At 47.0% G+C, this 14,008-nt stretch overlaps 1 protein-coding gene across 4 annotated transcripts in view; it reads right to left on the minus strand.

Moving 5' to 3' along the window:
* Positions 1 to 8,276, minus strand: part of LOC135394427 (cyclic GMP-AMP synthase-like receptor) — a 122,794-nt gene extending 114,518 nt beyond the window's left edge. Inside the window, exon 1 of one of the 4 annotated variants that reach the window (XM_064625165.1) lies at positions 7,754 to 8,276. The gene's annotated coding sequence lies outside the window, so the exon portion shown is untranslated. The remainder of the gene's footprint in view (positions 1 to 7,753) is intronic. The other 3 variants (XM_064625163.1, XM_064625164.1, XM_064625162.1) reach the window with 3 other exon arrangements.
* Between the last annotated feature and the right edge of the window lie 5,732 nt (positions 8,277 to 14,008).

Here is a 14,008-nt window from a genome sequence, read left to right on the forward strand (position 1 = left end):
TACTTGACCTTCTTATACTAACAACTGTTAAAAGGAAACATGATGTACCAGGTGAGCTTCTTTCAAACATCTCGTCGTTGGCATGAGAGTTAACTTTCGTAGCTGAGTTGTACATGTAGATGTTGTGCAAACTTGTCGTGTTAACTTTAGCATTGGGGAACACAAGAGTAATGTCAAGGACAAATCTAGAAATTCCGAGTCCCACCTCCCTGCAAGGAACGTTATTCTCGTAGCTTCTGCAGAATGCCCTCCATCTAAAAAGCTGCAAACACATCAAACAAGCAGAGTGCACCTTGGGGTCATGGGGTAGTCCACGGTGAGGTTCATGTGGGGTACAATGATATTATCGTTATAATGTCTCATTGCATCAGCTGTGTCCCAGTGGTTCAGGGTATTACATGAGGAGGGAAAATATACATCTGCAGTAATTTCCCTCGTCATCACGACTGGCCTTGCAAATATACTGGGATCCTCACTGTTCAAGTGTCCAATTGCATACTGGCGCTAGTTTGGAGCAAGTTCGGTACCTGTTAATGATTATGGAGTACGGAATTGAATTTTCCCAAACCACATTTTCAAGTCTTGGTAGGAACACACACTTGTTTGGTCAAAGACAAGCAAACCACCATTCTTATAAAGCTTGTTTGGTTGTTTCAAGTTTGCAATTATAAGGCAACAGTAGCCATTAAGCAATCGCTGATCAGTTGGTCAGTATAGATCCATCAGGAAGGCGACAGCAGAAACACTAGAAAACATGCAGGACTAGTCACTTTTTTGGATTACTACAACCAGGCACGGATCAAGAGGAGGTCTGGATATCCCGACCCCCCTCTCAATTTCTGTCTTCACGTGCTGCTTCAATAGACGATTTCAGGAAATCCCGGTGCTCCTTGTGCACACGTTGCATCCTGGGCGCTTACTGTCATGGGGAAGGGAGAATGGTCCTTCATGTTTGTGTTGTAGGCACTCTATGAGATGGCGCTGCATGTATCTTATGTATTTGATTACACAAGAGTGTAAACAAACAAAGCATTTCTAGAGTGGGACTACACGGAGTCGCACGCGTGTTCACTGCCGCAATCCGAAACTATCGGCGAGCCCACCACAACACATGGTGTCAGAAGTGGGATCGCGGCAATCGCTTGCCAGTGTAAAGCGCTTGAGATCTCTTAACCGTGTTCACTAACTGGGAGCTGGATGCGACCACTACACAGCTGTCGATTAATCTACTGCCAATCTGCCAGCCACCAAGTGAGTTAGACTTCACAAAACCCGAACAATGGCCACAGTGGCATCGACGATTCGAAAGGTACCGCACGGTGAGTGGACTGTGCTCAAAGTCAGACGAACACCAGATAGATTGCCTCATTTACCTAATGGGAGACAAGGCAGATGATATATTGTTGTCCTTGAAGTTGACCACAGAGGAGGGAGAAGCACTTCGTTGTTCGCCGTAACGTGATCTACGACAGAGCCAAATTCCATTCGCACAACCAGAGGGAAGGAGAAACGGTCAAACAGTTCATTACAGAGCTTTATGCGTTGGCAAAATATTGCTACTTCAGGGTTCTACATGATAAAATGATACGGAATCGCATCGTAGTTGGAGTCAAGGACCGCAGCCTTTCAGAGAAAATGCAATTAGACTCTGAATTGAGTCTTGAAAAGCCACTTTAATGGCTTGCCAGAGCAAATCAGTAAAGAAGCAGCAGCTAACACTACGTGCTGAAGAGGCTAAAGTGGACCGTGTTATGTCTACCAAAACGTCAACTTCAAAGAAGGGCGAGAAATCTGCCTATGCCGAGAGCCAGCAAGCAAAACACAAAGCATCGTCGAGTGCCAAGTTGCCAGGCTCATGCTTGAGGTGCGGGAAAGATCATGAGACAAAGGAAAAGTGTCCAGCCCAGAACGCGTTGTGCCACAAATGCAAGAAAAAGGGACCCTATGTCAGAGTATGTAGGTCATCGCGAGTGTGTGAAGTGACCACAGACAGTCCAGAAGACAAAGAATTCTTTGACGAAAACCCGAGACTGGGAAAAAGACGAAAAACAGACGACACAACACAAAGTCTCAAACACAGCTAAAGTTTAATGGACAACCGCACACTTTTAACACATCAGGTGGGGGAGGAGGGACAGTGCAAAAGGCTCGCCAAAGCAGGGCCGAAGGTCACAGACGCTTTGCTGACACAGTTCCCAGCCCCCAAAATTGACAACGTTTCTCTCAAAAGCCTCCGACTGAGGTCGGTCTCCCTGGCCTCGACAAAGGTCTCTTCCCATATGGGAGAACAATTAAAGCAAACTTTGAGATGCTTTGCCAATTCCGACGACTGGTCCTCATTTTTCACCTTCGAAGCGTGCTCCCGGAGCCTGTCATTCAAGCAACGTTTCTTTTGGCCGATATAGCAAAAACCGCAAGCAAGAGGTATCTGATACACCACATTTGACTGGCATTGTACATAGCTATTTTTATGCGATTTACAAACTTTGTCACGCTTCTGGAAAGGACAGAGAGCATCAAGTCTAAAGCAGTTTTTAAATACAACCCGGACACCAAACTTTTTTGCTACAGCAAGGATGTTATGTGAGACATTGTGAAAATATGGGATCGCAACACGAATCTCATTATCAGTGACAAGTGGGGCACAGGGGGAAATTAATCTACTAAAAACAGACTCAAGAGCGCTAAAAGGCATTGCATTAGAATAGCCTGCGAGCTGCAGACAATCACACTGAAAGTTTAAAGAAATACACAACTGATGTACACATGACTTCCTCAAAGTGCTAGATAGAAGGCCCGTGACAACACCACGTTTTACATTCTTTGAATGACAACTGCTAGCGGGTAAAAGTGGCTTAGGAGCCAATTTTCCATACGACCAACACAAAGAAGGTGTTAGCAAAAGCCTCACATCAAGGAACTGTAGCACAGCATTGGTCGGGTGTTCAACAGTGAAGGACAACTCAGGGGATGTCGCTCTTATCAAACGCTCACAGGCGAAAATATCACCTTCAAAAGTAGAAAGCAGCAGCAAATTGTCAACAAAGCGCTTAACAAGCAGTTGAGCACGGGGAACTGTCGCCAGATATGATGTAACAGCCTTATCAACAGTAGACAAGTAAATCTCTGATAACACAGGTGCGATGGCCGAACCAATGCAAACCCCCGTTTTTTGAATGAACAGACCCTTATCAATGCGAACAGCAGTCGATCTCAGATAAAGTTCTAAAACACGTAAGAAATCTGACACAGCAATGCCTGCTTTTGACTGGAAACGGACCAACTTGGATTCAAGAAGATCTCTTACTCTAGACAACAGAATGCCTTCATCTAGGGAGTAGTAAAGATCCTTAATATCCAGGGAGGCAGCAAAACATTTCTTCCCGTGAAATGACTTGAGACTTTCAATGAGACATTCAGAATTCTTTAACACAATGCTGCTCCGCTCATGAACTAGAGACAAACAGCCCTGAATGAAACGAGACACTACCTTCTGCCATGTACCATTTTCATACACCACCAAACGTAGCGGCATGTCAATCTTATGATCCTTCAGCAAAAATTTCACAGATAGACTTCACGCTTCCAAGGTGAAAAATGAGGACCAGTCGTCGGAATTGGCAAAGCATCTAAAAGTTTGCTTTAATTGTTCTCCCATATGGGAAGAGACCTTTGTCAAGGACAGGGAGACCGACCTCAGTCGGAGGCTTTTGAGAGAAACGTCAATTTTGGGGGCTGGGAACTGTGTCATCAAAGCGTCTGTGACCTTCGGCCCTGCTTTGGCGAGCCCTTTGCACTGTCCCTCCTCCCCCACCTGATGTGTTAAAAGTGTGCGGTTGTCCATTAAACTTTAGCTGTGTTTGAGACTTTGTGTTGTGTCGTCTGTTTTTCGTCTTTTTCCCAGTCTCGGGTTTTCGTCATGGATCTTAGCCACCAGCTCGCTTGCTTTTTAACCATTTTATCTGTAAGAATTCTTCTTGGGCTCAATAGCCTCCGGAAGGGGACACGGATGGACCGTAGCAGTGCAAGTGGGAAAACACGTAAACTTCGTTGTGGATACAGGAGCAGACGTCTCAGTCGTCCCCAACACTGTGTATCGTGATGTTCTGCAACAGCCTGAGCTGAACAAGTCTCGACGTGTGCTCCAAGGCCCAAACCAACAAGAACTAGGGGTACTCGGGGTATTGCATGAAGACCTGACATTCCAATGGAGGAAAGTGAATGCAGAGCTGTATGTTGTGAAAGGTCTGGAACGGTCACTGCTCTCCAGGGAGGTCTGTGACGATTTGGGCCTGGTCAAAGTTCACCTGTCAAAGTGGGCCTGGTTCACAGTAACTACCAACAGACCCAAGAAACTAGGGACATTGATCCAAAAATGGAATTCCCAGCGCTGTTCAGGGGATTGGGACATGTCAAGCAGGCGTATACGGTCACCCTGCACCCGGACGCCGTCCCGTTTGCATTGACTACAGCTAGAAGGGTGCCAGTGGCACTACTCCCTAAGGTGAAGGCCAAGCTCCAAGCTATGTCCAATGATGGGGTCATCGAACGAGTGGAGGAACCTACAGACTGGTGTTTGGGAATGGTCGTAGTTCCAAAAACAAATGGAGACATACGCATATGTGTGGACTTAACCGAGCTGAACAAATACGTCAAGAGAGGAGTCCACCCACTCCAGATCAATGAACACGTCTTCGCACAGATATAAGGAGCGAAAGTGTTCACCAAATTGGATGCCAACTCGGGTTTTTGGCAGTTTGAGCTGGCAGAAGAGTCTCAAACATTGACAATGTTCATCACACTATTTGGAAGGTACAAGTTTAAGCGCCTTCCTTTTGGAATTCCGTCTGCACCAGAATTTTTTCAGCGAAAAATGTGTCAGCTACTGGGCGACCTAAATGGTGTTGTGTGTAACATGAATGACATGCTGGTCTTCGGCTCTACTCACGCCGAACACAATGGGCGTTTATGGGAAGTGTTAGAGAGACTCCAGAAGCACGACCTTACACTCAACAATGAAAAGTGCAAGTTTGGAGTACGCACGGTTAAGTTTCTGGGTCATGTGTTAAATGAGCAAGAGATAAGACCTGATGAAAGCAAGGTACTCGCTATTAAAGAGTTCAAGTGCCCTACATCTGTACATGAACTGAGGATGTTCCTTGGCATGGTGAACTACTTGGGCAAATTTCTGCCTCATCTCGCACACGTAGCTCATCTTTTGAACATACAGTTAAGTTCAAAAAGTGAATGGTAATGGGGACATGAGCAAAGCAGAGCGTTTGAACAACTGAAGACGATTTTGATGTCCAGTTCAGTGCTAGCTTTGTTTGACCCCAGGAAACCCACCATGCTCTCCTGTGATGCCTCATCTTTCGGGCTCGGAGCCGTTCTACGCAGGAGCAAGAGGAGGGAGTCTACAGACCAGTTGCATATGCCTCAAGAACTCTTACAGAGGCTGAAAAACGGTAGTCTCAAATAGAAAAGGAGAGACTAGCAATCGTTTGGGCATGTGACCGTTTCAAGGACCTCATCACAGGTATCAAGATCGGAATCGAGACTGACCACAAGCCTCTCATTCCAATTTTTATGTCAAAATGCCTGGACGATCTTACACCACAGTTGCAGCGCTTCAAGATGAGAATGATGAGGTATACCTACGACTTTCAGTATACCCCTGGCAAACTGCTCGTAGCGGCAGATGCGCTTTCAAGACAACCACTGGCGCAGCAAGGCAGTGACGATTTTGAGCAAGAAGTTGCAGCATTTGTGCGAGTAATTGTTGCAGGACTACCAATGTCAGAAAGACGATTGGCAAAAATCAAAAAAGAGCAACAAAATGACTCTACTTGTCAGTTACTGACCAGATATTGTGAGCAAGGATGGCCAACTATAGGAAGTCTCAACGAACGGTGCCGAGATTACTGGCCAAGTCGTGCTGACATTACAGTAGAGGATGGTCTCCTCCTAAAAGGCTCAAGGATAATCATTCCTCGCACTGGTCTGCAGAAGATCTACCAAGGTCATCAGGGAATAGTTAAATGCAGAGCAAGGGCAAAAGAATCGGTCTGGTGGCTGGGACTGTTAAAGCAAATTGAAGAGCTTGTGAAGTCTTGTAATCAGTGCATCCAAGAAGCTGCCAACCGACACAAGCCACTAATGCCCTCTGCTTTCCCACAGAGGCAGTGGCAGAAGGTTGCTATGGACTTATTCTGCCTTGAGGGTAAGTGGTACTTGCTGGTAACTGACTACTTTTCGAGGTACCCAGAGATAGCATATCTGAAGGACTTATCAACGAAAAGTATTATTGGGCACCTGAAGGCAATCTTTGCCCGACATGGTACACCAGAAATTGTGTTTAGTGACAATGGCCCCCAGTTTCAGAACATGGACGGGTCAGAGTTCAACAGGTTTGCAAATGAATGGGGCTTCGTGCACAAGACATCAAGCCCAAAGTTTCCCCAGAGTAACGGCTTTGTCGAGTCAGGAGTGAGCATCATAAAGAGCAGCCTGAAAAAGTCTGAAGACGACTGCCAGGCTCTTCTGAGTTACCGTGCGACGCCACTCAGCAATGGATATAGCCCAGCTGAACTTTTAATGGGAAGGAGGATTAGATCATCTGTGCCAGTGGTAGACCATCTACTAGAACCAAAAACTCTGGACCGCAAAGAACTCCTCGACCAGGAACAAAAGAGGTGCAACCTGCAAAAGCAAAATTATGACAGATGACACAGAGCACGAGCTTTAACAGAACTCAGTGTAGGAACAAAGGTGTGGCTCACAGACCAAAGAAAAAGTTGGGTTATAAAGGAGAAAGATAGCAGCCCACGTTCATACTTGGTTGAAACCAACAAAGGAGTTGTGAGGCGCAATCGCTACCATCTTATGCCGATAGAGAAAGCTATCACTACAGCTGCTCAGGCCGTTGAGTCTACGGACTTCCCTGACATTCTGCCGGCCGACGTGCCAGGAACAACGGGCGACACAACCACCTCAGGAGGAGATTTGGAGCCAGACCTCGACAAACATCCAAGTAACCAACTGACTCCCCAAGTGGAACACACAAAGACACGGAGTGGAAGAGTTGTGAAACCAGTACATCGTCTGAACCTTTGATGAAACACTAATGTCAAGAGTTAAGAGGTGTGTCAAAAAAAGAAAAAAAAAAGGGGGGAGATGTGTTGTAAGTACTCTATGAGATGGCGCTGCATGTATCTTATGTATCTGATTACACAAGAGTGTAAACGAATAAAGCATTTCTAGAGGGGGACTACACGGAGTCGCACGCGTCTTCATTGCCGCAATCCGAAACTATAGGCGAGCCCGCCACAACACAATGTTTTGTTTTCGCTGACCTTGACACGTCGTCGACAATAGGCCGAGAGAGGAGAAATCAAAACAGTTGGAGGCCTTATCCAGCTTTCCGATAACACAAGTTACCAGAGTTCAAAGCAGAGGCGCCACTCTGGGTATTTCTGAAGTCGTCTATTGACCCTATGTGGTGCATGTAGCCCACCCCCAGAAAAATCCTGGACCCGCCTCTGAACACGGAGAGACCAGTCCTGTTTTTCTTTCGTGTCCCGTGTTTCTGCTGTCACCTTCCTAATGGAACTGTAATGATGACCGTTTTGACTGACGATTCCTTCCCTTTCTTTTGAATGTATTTCCCAACTTCGCAGACTACGTAGCGCTCAAAAGACGAGGACAAACGAACACACACGAGCAGCGCTGTAGTTTGAACTGTGCTTTCACTTACAGTTTGCCCCAGAATCTTCGTCGTCTTAATTTCTGCTAGTTTCTCTGGAGCAATATGTGCAATCCTGTGCCAGCACCCACCACTACTGCGTATAATAAACCAAATAACACTTGCATCATGTTGAGACCATAATGTGAGTTGGTCGATCAAAACACGGCGGGACGCATCCTCCTTTCGTTTTTGCGGAGGACCTCCAAATGCGTGCCCAGCTGGCCCAGCCGTACGCACAGTTTATCAGCACAGTAACAGCGCACACCCAACTATTATCACGACGTAGGAGCAAAACAGGAACTGCCACGTTCAGCGCTTCGATGTGGGAAAGTTCCAAATTTGAGTACCTTTACAGTGCCGGAAATGTCCCTCGAAATGTTATCCGTGGAATGGAAATCCGAAAACAAAATACCGCACGCTGTAAAAGGCAGTGCGAAGCAAAACTTCTTATACGTATTACCCGCGTCGTCATCGTGATACGGGAAGCCATGCAGGAAGCCACGTGCCACGTCACGGGTCGGGTGGGGAGAGGAGAGCCTTTTCGGAGGCTGTCTTGCTGTCTTGGTACAGGAGGAGGGGTGAGAGGATCACGTGGTTCGCTGACGTCGCCCACTTCTCGGAAGACGGTTACGTGACTTCGGAGCGCGAGTTTTGAACGCTTCTCATCCGATCCGGAGGAGCTCTCATGCTGTAATCCCTCGACAATAGTACTCGCAGTAAAAAGTAAAACCATTTTAATAGTGGAAAACCTTACATGTTTTCTTCCCGTTTTTTTTTCGGCGCAGGCTACCTGGAAACTGGAAAACAGTAGCCTTCAGACTGCTAAGTTGGTTTAAGTTTAACTGGGGTGTGGTGTATGGAGCTAGGTGGTTGCCCTAAGGGCGCCTTCACACTGTGGATTCCTCGGTTGCAAAAAGGTGTCAGTTTTCCGGATGAACGACCACATATATCTCAGTCCAACATTACGAATGCCCCATACTACAAAAGCCCGTGTTTGCGCAGCAAGTGACCCAAACTCAGGCTTTTATATGGAGTTTCACCTCGAACTATAGCTTGTTTTTGCGCCATTTCATCACTTATGACCAATGCCTGCACTGGACGCCCATAGCCGTTCCGTGTCGTGTAGGCCAGTGTAGGCGTCGCTTGTAGAAGATCAGAAAGATATGGCAGCTGGTGGCATCAAAGTAAACAAAGAGGAGACGCCTGTAACGTGAGTCATCGAATTTGAGCACACTTAATTGTTAGCAACAGGTCGAGACATTTTAGGGAGAACCGCCTAATTTGGAGCTCCTTTGTGTGTCTGACTACCCAACCTGCAAATTTGCGAAAGAGTAGAGTGGTTGTGCAAGTTGTTGTTACAAAAGTGTTAAAATCGCAGTGTACGTTGACGTATAAACACTGAGAGTCTTAAGCTGGGGGAACTCAGTACATGAGAATTTTAGAAAACACTTGGCAGTTCGTACTGTCTCTGTACATTCCTCTTTTGTCTGTGTTTTTGGCTGCGTTTTTGAAGTTGATATATAAACATGTATTTTTTTTATTAATTTAAATACACTCCAGTTGATTGAATACTAAATCACTGTCTACAGCTGACAAAATATTTCACATATTTCATGTATATCGTGCTCCTTTTGTGAAAAATCGCTACAAATCTGGTGCCACATGGTATGTCTCTCTCAGGGTATCTGCTTTTTCTCCTACCCTTCCCCTTGTTTTCCAGTCTTCTCTGTAGGGAGGCACATACCGTGCAAGCTCCATAATTGGTGCAGGTGATGAAGCAGCAGCTGCTGGGCGAAGCCCAAAAGTTGGGTAATGTGTAAGAAGAGCAGATACAGAGTGTGCATTGCTGCGAGCGTGTGGAACGCGATGGGAACTTGTCTGTGCTTTTTATAATGTAACCGAAAGCAAGTATTAAAGTAGTGAGTTTAACTAAGTAAGTGTGTGTGTGACAAAAATAGCAATTATAACTGCAGAGATATGGCAGCTGTCACATGATCAGGAGGACAGATATTTCTACCAGTCGCACGAAGGCCTCTTTTTGAGAAACTCCGTACTATAAATAGAAGCCTGCATGGGGACTGCCCAACCTGAGGATATTTGCAATATGGGGCAGTCGTAAAGCTCGGCTCAGCTCACCATCTAACCATTGGTCCAGAAAACTGAAACCATACGACCGAGGAAGCCACAGTCTGCAGAGTGCGTTTTCCAATTTTCCAGTATACACTCCTGACCTAACCCCCACTCAGGTTTTCACTGAATGGTTTAGCTATCAGTGCTGTTCTCGAAGGATTACAGCATGAGAACCACTCAACGATATAACACCCCACCCATGCCAGAAAAAAATATCCCCCGAAACTTAATTCGGACTCGAGTGCGACGATAACGAAACGAAGCCTGAGGGGAACACCTCTGGATCGGGTCAGAAGCGTTCAAAACTCGCGCGCCAAAGTCACGTGACCCTCTTTCGCGCAGCGACGTCAGCGAACCACGTGATCCTTTCGACTCCTCCTCCTGTACCAAGGCAGCCTCCGAAAAGGCTCTCCCCGGCATAGCTGGGCCAGGTCCCCACAGCTCCCCCTCTTCGCGGCTCTAAAAAAATGTTTGCACGTCATAAACACGTGGTATTATTCCGTCAGGCATCATAGTTGATACCCATTGGCCGAAGGACATTGCGCGCTCCGCTATTGGTTGGCAAAGTTTCAAAGGAGCATTCTTTCGCGGGCTGCCTGCAGGGTTGCCAGATTTGGCTAGAAATAGCCAAATTTGGCTAATTTTGCTCGCATTTGGCGGGTAAATATCGGGTTTGGCTATCTGGCTACTTTTTGGCTATTTTCTGCATTTCGACAGTGGTTCCGCTTAGAAACGACGAAAGTGTGAAACAAGGGGAAAATCCATAGTTCCAGACGTTCCTTGCATCCACGGCTGCGTCAGTGCGTTCTCCTTGACCCTGAGGGCCAGTTCTCACTTGGCGACGCCCGACGCGGCGTCGTGAGCGGGCGGCAGAAGTAGAGGCGTATTTCCGCCGCTCCGTCAGCGCGCACGATTTTCATGTTCCCACCACAATGGCATTCCATCGTGCAAAGCAGACGAAAAATCAGGAGGCGTGACCTTTCTGTGTCACCTAATTGGTCGCCAACTGTCGTTATCGGCAGCTCTCGCCGACGTCGCAAAAAAAGTTCGGCATGGCAGTTTTTTTTTTTTTGTCTCGACGTCTCACCTCTCCCAACTCCGGAAATGCGCGTCTATTTCCGCCGCCCGTTCACAACGCCGCGTCGGGCGTCGCCAAGTGAGAACTGGCCCTGAAAGCTCGTGCTTTATGTGCTAAAGCTTCGCTTTGCTGGTGCAATACATGTAATAAAACAAAGAAGCGTCTTGTAGTTTGCTTTTCATTGCTTTCGTTTGCGTGCACATGGTTTGGTAATCACGGCTGGCTCCCGCGATTCATATGAGCAAGTGGGCAAAGTATACTCGATGTTACCGCCGAGAGTGGGAGAATGGTCCAGAATTTAAAAGTGTGTGCAATTGATAACGCGTCGTAGCGCAACACGAAAGAAGTTCTGGAAGGTGAGTCCCTATGCAGCCGGATTGGCACAGAGCATTGAACCTTTCAGACTGGATTGCACCAGGTTGATGATGATGATGATTAGGATTTTTCTGGCGCAGCGACTACAAAGGTCATAATGCGCCAAACATGGTTATGAACACAGATGAATTAAGTTATAAGAATAAAGTGAATGAAATTCAACCTAAAAATATACTGATGTAATTAAAAGAAGTGTCTGTAAAGTTTTTTTGCAGAAAGTAACTAAAATGTTATAGGCTCCCAAGCAGGCCTATGTCCCTAAAAAAGTTCTCGACATTATCAAACGAAATGACAGGCTCATCACCCAACAAGAGTGCTGGGTGAAGAGGTGTAAAATGTTTGTAGCATTCAGTGAAGTAGCGCTGGCGATAAGGTTCGTGTTGTGGGCATGTGATGAGAATGTGAAGGATGGAGAGTTGCTCGTTACAATTGGTGCACCACGGTGGCTCCTCTCCTCGAAGTAGGTGGCCGTGCGATAAATATGTGTGCCCAATTCTGAGCCTGTGTCTCAGCACCTCCTGGAGACGTTGTTGAATCGTATGTACTTTATGCCCTACGTGTGGTTTTATGAGATGAAGCTTGTTCAGAGCTTGTTCATCCCAAAACTGCTGCCATTTTGCGTTAATGGCCTTCTTTAATGTACGTCTGAAGTCATGGAAAGGGATGTCGAATGGGCTAATTTCTGATGAAAGAGCTGTTGCTGCGGCTCGGTCTGCAAGTTCATTTCCTGGGATACCAACGTGACTGGGCACCCAGCAAAATGTTAAGTTATAACCTCTGTTTATTATCCTACTGGCCAAAGAACGGGATTGCACCAGGCAAATTTCGCTTCCCGCAGCATCTGTAGCATGCGCAAACACATCGGGCGTTTTGGCTATTTTTTGGCTAGAAGATAGTTGCGTGTTTGGCTATATTTTGGCTACAGGTGGCCGGAAAACGGGCTATACAAGGCCTTCGCCATCTGGCAACCCTGGCTGCCTGTCTGGCGGGCAGTTAGGAGAAGAGAAGGGAGAGAAGTGGCAGCGGCGTCTCGCGTCTCGACGATGTCAGTTGACACCACGGTATGATGGCATTATTGAAAGAGAAGTCCCAGATATGTTCGTGTGTCAAAGTGACTCAGCGCGTGTTGTGATGTTTCCCGAGACAAGTATCCTACGAACGAACGATCTCTCGAGTTCAGAACTGGAATGCAGTGGTGAGCTGACGCCTGAGGAACACTTGTGAGCGCCGTCGCATTTTCAAATGCAGTCACAACGGAGACAGGATTCGGTGTCCGTGCGACAAGCATTGCCTGCTTCGTTGACACCTTCGCACTGCAACCAACGAAAAGTGAAAGGCTCACCGTGAAATCGCATGCACTCGTGTGAGCGTCGCTCACTTGTGGGAGTAGAGTGTGTGTGTTTTTCGAGTTCGAACTTGGTCAACGAACGCAACGATTTGGACTCTGTAGGCACGGTGAATATTTGTGTCAGACTATTGAATCAGTACGATGTTTCAAATAAATGTGTACTTTTGTCAAAAATTTGCCTAGTAGTTCTGGAATACGAAATAACAAGCGTCGGGCATGAAAACCAGTAAAAGTTAAAGCCGATGGTAGCCAGTACCGGGCCGAAAGGCGAGCCATACTGAGAGACTCCTGATTGGCCGAAAGGTAGGCATCATAGTTCATTTTCATTGGTTGCATGTCCAGTGTTGCCTGAATTATCTCAAACTATGGGCTCTATGGGGAGCTGTGGGAGCCTGGCTGGGCCAGTCCTCCTCAGGTACCGGCGGACGCGGCTGTAGAGTATGTACCACTGCGCCCATACACCATGTTGCACGCCCGAGACTGTGCGCGCGCTCCGATTGGTCGAGAACGTTTTGAAATCGCATTTTGTACGCGCGCATGTGCGTACAGCGTCTCGGCCGTTTCAGCATAGTTTCGAAATAGCATGGCCGGCATATCGTCCTCTGTGTTCGGTGGTGTCAATCGACAGAACAGTTTGCAGAAATATGATCGCGGGTTTATTCGTGCGTCATTGTGAATCTACGCGTGTTGTGCTGTTTTTGGACACAACTATTATCCCACGAACAATTTGTCAACTGCGCTACCGGAATGCTTCATGAGTTGGAGCGTGAAGAACAAGTTCGGGCGCCGTTGGATTTCGAGGACTGTCAACAAAGACAGGATTACGTGCCACACAAGTGCTTTTCGCTTCGCTATAATGGATGCACGGCAGGCAGCGAAAGAAGATGCTCATCATGAAATGGTACGCACTCATGAGACTGGCTCGGTATTAGGCGTTGAACGGTGTGTTCGTTGTGCTTCATGTTCTTTGTCTCAGTGTGTCAGCAACGCAGTGGGCTTTGTACGCACAGTACACCCATGTATCAGATCTTTGAATTAGTGCTTTGTATCAAATAAATCTTTATTTTACCCCAAAATCGCTTTAATTATTTTGAATACCGAGTAACGGCGGCAGGCCTGAAATCCAGTAGAAGTCGATGGTAGCCAGGACCGACCGAAAAGCCAGCCAGACATGGAGGCTCGTGATTGGCCGACTGGTTGTGCATAATATCCACCACGTCGCAATTTCATTGGTCGTGTGCCCAGTGTTGTGTGAATTATCTCAAACTATGGGCTCTATGGGGAGCTGTTGGAGCCTGGCTGGGCGGCCTCACTCATGAGGACGCCTCACCCT

Source organism: Ornithodoros turicata, chromosome 5 (genome assembly GCF_037126465.1).
Source record: "Ornithodoros turicata isolate Travis chromosome 5, ASM3712646v1, whole genome shotgun sequence".
NCBI classification, from domain to species: domain Eukaryota; kingdom Metazoa; phylum Arthropoda; class Arachnida; order Ixodida; family Argasidae; genus Ornithodoros; species Ornithodoros turicata.